Raw genomic sequence first — 6,044 nt, 5'->3', positions numbered from 1 at the left:
AAAAAGAACCAAAAGAAAAATAATAACTCAAGAAAAGACAATGTTTCCACCAAAACAAACATATGTTTGGCATTATTCTATTAGATAGACTCTAAAAGAGATTCCAAAACATGTGCATCCAAATTCTCAAGTTTCTTTCTTAATCTTGATCTTCTTGCAAGTTGAAGTATCTCCTTCTACCTTCGAATCTTCCGACTCCGAGGATAGTCACTTAGTTGATGAAATAGCACTTTCCAACAATTCAGATTCATCATTGGCCGCAACTTCAATGGAGAATTCAAGCAACAAATTCTGTACAAAAAAATCACGTTAAATAATATAAAAAGTACCAATAAAAATATCTTCACTAATGCTTTTAGAAATAAATATTGGTTAGATCTTACCAATAGGAGTGGATCAAGTATCTCTACACAGCTCTTTCCCAAAACTTGTTTTACCTCTTTGTCAAAGACTACATAACATGCACGTTAGAACCATCAATGACACCAAGCTTTGTTCGATACCTGCTTAAAAAAGAAAATAACATAAAAAAAAGTTAAATATAGACTTATTCAATATCTAATCAAATGTACATAGACTTTAATTTAAAAAAACAAATAAATAACCTTGGAGTCATGGATAAAAGGATATTAGTAGAAAACTCGTGTCTTCATCGAGCCAAACCATCTCAATTGAGTATGGCAATGGAGAATTTCCATAATTTGATAGTGTCCATAACTGTATCACTCGTATACGTACACACAAATTGTCGATTGTAGGATTGATGTACTTTAAATTGTGGTGCTTTACATCTCTCATAATTTATCCTTTTATAGTTGCATCATAACTAAATTTTTTTAAATTTGGTTGACTTTAATTTAAAATTTAAAAAACAACAATCTAAGTAAAACAACCCAAACAAATAAAACAATTTAAAATTTAAAAAATAATTTCTACTTTCTCTCCTTCAATGATTGTGGATGTCTTTGAAATTGGAAACAAATCACCGGTGTAGTCAACATCCTAAAATTATAATTAATTATTATTTATAAATTAGATACTACTAATGACCAAGAAAGCAAAAAATAAATTAATTTTTAATAGAAGTACACTTATATATACTCACAATTTGAATAGGGTGAGTCTCTTTGAATTTATTTATGAGATCCACATTATTAGTCATCTTCTTAACTTTATAAGAAGGTGAAAAATATGAAATATCATATATTTGAACTTCAACGATGAAGAGAAAGATCTTATCAATTAGGTTGAGTAAAAGTGTAGGTGTATCCGATAGATCTCCTTTCTGCAGGGTATTACATAATATATTAATAATAAATAATATAAAAAGTACCAATAAAAATATCTTCACTAATGCTTTTAGAAATAAATATTGGTTAGATCTTACCAATAGGAGTGGATCAAGTATCTCTACACAGCTCTTTCCCAAAACTTGTTTTACCTCTTTGTCAAAGACTACATAACATGCACGTTAGAACCATCAATGACACCAAGCTTTATTCGATACCTGCTTAAAAAAGAAAATAACATAAGAAAAAGTTAAATATAGACTTATTTAATATCTAATCCAATGTGCATAGACTTTAATTTAAATAAATAAATAAATAACCTTGGAGTCATGGATAAAAGGATATTAGTAGAAAACTCGTGTCTTCATCGAGCCAAACCATCTCAATTGAGTATGGCAATGGAGAATTTCCGTAATTTGATAGTGTCCATAACTGTATCACTCGTATACGTACACACAAATTGTCGATTGTAGGATTGATGTACTTTAAATTGTGGTGCTTTACATCTCTCATAATTTATCCTTTTATAGTTGCATCATAACTAAATTTTTTTAAATTTGGTTGACTTTAATTTAAAATTTAAAAAACAACAACCTAAGTAAAACAACCCAAACAAATAAAATAATTTAAAATTTAAAAAATAACAACTTAAGTAAAATAACCCAAACTTAAAATTTGAAAATAACAACCTAGGCAAATAATAATTTATAATTTATAATTTATAAATACAATTCTAAAAATTTCTAGTGACGACACGTAAACAAATAAGCTCACAGACTCAATGTATGAGCGCCACGTCAGCATATAGACTCCCCATTTGTATTACTATAAAGATTCTGAGATCCAGTAAAAATGAAATTAAATTATATTGTGGTTATTATTTGTTAAATCTAAAACTTTTATTTCACATTAAAATAAAAAATATCGTAGTTAGTATATTCTATTAAAAAATTATGTAACTATGTCATTTTATACCAGCAAATAAATGTGTAATAAAATAATTACACCTTTTATCTTAAGATGGACATAGTAAACGAGAAAGGTTTTTTGTTTTTATTATACAAATTGAAACTTCTTAAAAAGTTAGGACAATCAACATTCAAATTATGTTATGGGATATGAAATGAACTAAAGTTGATTCAATAACGTGGAGGAAGATAAAATTTGAACAGGTCACTACTCCCAAAATATCGAAACTGAATTATATATGGACGTTATGGAATTGATCTCAAGTAGAAACTAGAAATACCTTAACACACAAATTTTATTTTAAAGAATAACTGAAAAGAAAATTAAAAATTAAAATAGATGAGAAATTGTCACTTCCTTGGGTAGGAGGAATCTCTGAAACAAGAAGAGTACGTAGTCTATCAAGTCACGTGCATCTGTCCAAATTGGCCATATGATGATGATGATACACAAAAATTTTACAGTGAAAATAATATTATTCATACATTATTAGTTTTTTTTTGTTTTCCAAAATAATAATAATAATAATAATGATAATAAATTGTACATTAGTTTTTTAAAAGTTATTCATAAGTCATAACTGAAGTTAGTGGTAGCACTCTTTTTTTTTGTTTATTTAAAAAAAAAAATATTTTTTTAAAAATAAGAAGACTCGAACTTACAATCTCTAAGTGAGTATAAAAAAATTATGCTATTTGAGTTATAATTTGTTGAAAAAAATAATTTATTTGTTAATAATAAATAAACTTGTGAAAACATAAAAGGACATATCAATAATAATTAAATTTCATTATTAACGAAATTATATTAAAAAAGGTACATTTATTGTTAATTACATAATTACATCCACCAAAAAATAGTAAAAAATACTAAAAATAATGTTTAAATAAATACTTTTGGAACATCTGAATTGAAGGCCCCACACAAGGCAGGAAAAGAGAGTATATCCTAAATTACGTTCCTAATATTAGAAGCTACGAAAATATTGGTGTTTATCCGTTCCGGTGAAAATTATAAGCCCGATAAAATGTTACAAGATAATTAATTAATTTGGTGGCGATTACAAAGTTTACTTTTGGATAGTAACTTCTTCATTCTGGGGGTTGCTGGTTGTTCATACTTGTTTGCATGCTACGAGCCACATAGTTATTTGTTTCTATTGATTCATATATCACTATCCAAAGATGCCTTTGTCAGCCAAAAATCTTATAACGTATACAAGTTAGGAATTTAGCGTCCTGATTGGGAGAAGTTTCTTCCCCATGAAACAAGGAATAATCCATCAACAAATAAAACTCCTCAATCCCATGCAAAAAAGCAAAGACATAAGCTAAGGTTAAATTACCATTAAATTAAAAATTAAAAACATACACACGCATACACGTTATAATTAATAAGCTAATTAATAGCTATTAATTTTATTTTATTTTTAATTTTTTTGCTTTCAGAATATATAAGGGATGGATGAGAGATTCCATGGTTATTCACTTGTAGCTAAGAGAGTAGTTAATAGAAAAATGTCAGGTTCTATCCTATATATAGCGTTTGATTTAGAACCCTTATGGCTGTCTTTCATTGTTTGCTTTCATGTCTTTGTTTTCTGTTTACCTTTTACTTGCTTGTTTGTTTGTTCTATGGATGTTGTTTAGGGATTATTTATCACAACTTACTTACTTGCGCTAATTAATTGGGCAGATTTCATTCTCTAGCTATAGACGTTTTCTACATTAAACAAATATTATATATTATGAGTGTTTGTGATTACTAAATTTGATGTCTCCTTGAAATTTCTTCCATCAAATCCTATCCCTTTTTTGTCCCACCAATTACATTTTACCACTTGTACTAGTAAGTATAGTAGTATAACTAATAATGGATTAGTTGAGTTGTCAGCTCACTGAATTAACATGTCTATTTCACCAAACTTCTCTCTATACAGATCGTTACATCTTTCATGTGGGTTAAAATTTATCCGACAAGAAATTTCGCTACCTAACAAGCAATCGATATTTCACGATTAAGGATGTAGTACTCTTTGTAGTAGCGATCCTTATATATCGTATTAACAATCGAAAGATGGTCGAAAGAAAAGATCTCTATTTGACAGGACTTCTTCCTATACCTATGAATTGGATTTGTTTTTATCTTTTCCTGAATCTTTTTCATAGTTCGATAAATAATTTGATAAGTCAATGATTTTTTTCCATGTTTCAGGATACGGTTAACCAACATGTTAACTAATCGATTCTTTCTAACTTGCTTGTTGGTTGTATCAATGCAATGCACTCAATACAAAATTCTGCAAAGTTTAAGAGTCTAATGGATCTTTGTAGTATAAGATAAAGGTTCTTCACATGTTATTAATTAATATATTCGCTTAATTAAATGTCGGAGATTTGAATCTTGCTTTGTGTATGTCGCAACCTAATGGTCAGCGACAAACTGTGCAGATTTTTGAATGGAGCACAAATTTCTAACAAATTAGTCATTGATCTGTCGGATTAAAAAATACTATAGAGAAAAAAACTATTAATTTAAGTAACCAACTTGAGTTAGTCGAATTCTCAGCTTACTTATTCGCTTAAAAAAGTGTTGAAAATTCGAATTCCATTTTATACGTATAACAACCCATTAGTCAATAACAAACCGTGCAGACTTTTAAATAACAATACTAATTATTCGTATATCTCCACATTATAGTGAAATTGTTACAACACATTTACTAAAACTATACTTTTTGACCTTTCTTATCAATAAGCGTTTGATCTAAGATACATAAACCTATATATATATATATAAAATATAAAAATTTGAAAAACAAAAAGGAAGTGTCCAATGCAATGTGAAGAAGCAAAGTGAAAAGAAGATGAAATAATCATTTGAAGGCATGCATGATGATCGATGAGAGCAGTAATAATGGAGGAAGCTAAGGATGATTGGGTCTCTTTCCATTATTGAACACATTGAATTCGTTGACGAATAAATAATGGCGATGACAATGGTAGAAGCTGTTATAAACATAGTAGCATAGCTAGATAGCTAGCTAGTTGACCAATTACTATATGTGGGCGCAACTTTACAACAACAAAGTACAAAGAATAGTTGTTGGTGGAGAAAGAATAAATGTAGAAAATGAATGAAAATCAATGGTGAGTTACTTATTAGTTTTAATTAATTTTCTATGGTTCCCAACTTTATAAGTTATTTATTTATTTATTTATATATGTCTTTGTTGTTTTGCACTTATCGAGTTGCTAGGAACAAGAATTAGGAAATAGTGCTTCTCCCAACAAGTGTGTCCAACGAACAAGTCCAACCTAATAAAAACAACCCCTTATGACACCCTCTCTCTATTGCACAGTGGGCTCTACAATCTACATACCCCTTAGCTTAATTCCACACAAACATATAAAATATATTTAAATCAAATGTCAATCAATTTTTTTTATTAATAATAGTGTTAAGTTATTAATAAGTAGAAATATATTGCAATAATATTAAAAACATGAACTTTCAATATTGTTGAAAGAGAAAATTTAACTACTCTTAAAAAAAAACTATTTATACTATTTAAATTAAATGAACAAGTGCATACATGTTTTGTGCCACAAGTCTACTCTTCTTTTTTTTTTTTTGTTTATGGAAGTCTACTCTTCTTATTCTTATTTTAACACTTAACAAGTTTTGTATTTTAATCCCTAATTTAATTAAAAAAAGTATAAAAAACCAAATTTTAATTATAGATAACATTAGCCAATTTTTTATTATAAATTTTTTTTTTAATCC

This window comes from Arachis duranensis, chromosome 7 (genome assembly GCF_000817695.3).
Source record: "Arachis duranensis cultivar V14167 chromosome 7, aradu.V14167.gnm2.J7QH, whole genome shotgun sequence".
NCBI lineage: Eukaryota > Viridiplantae > Streptophyta > Magnoliopsida > Fabales > Fabaceae > Arachis > Arachis duranensis.
The sequence above is the reverse complement of the archived record's forward strand: the minus strand, read 5'-3'. Positions refer to the sequence as shown.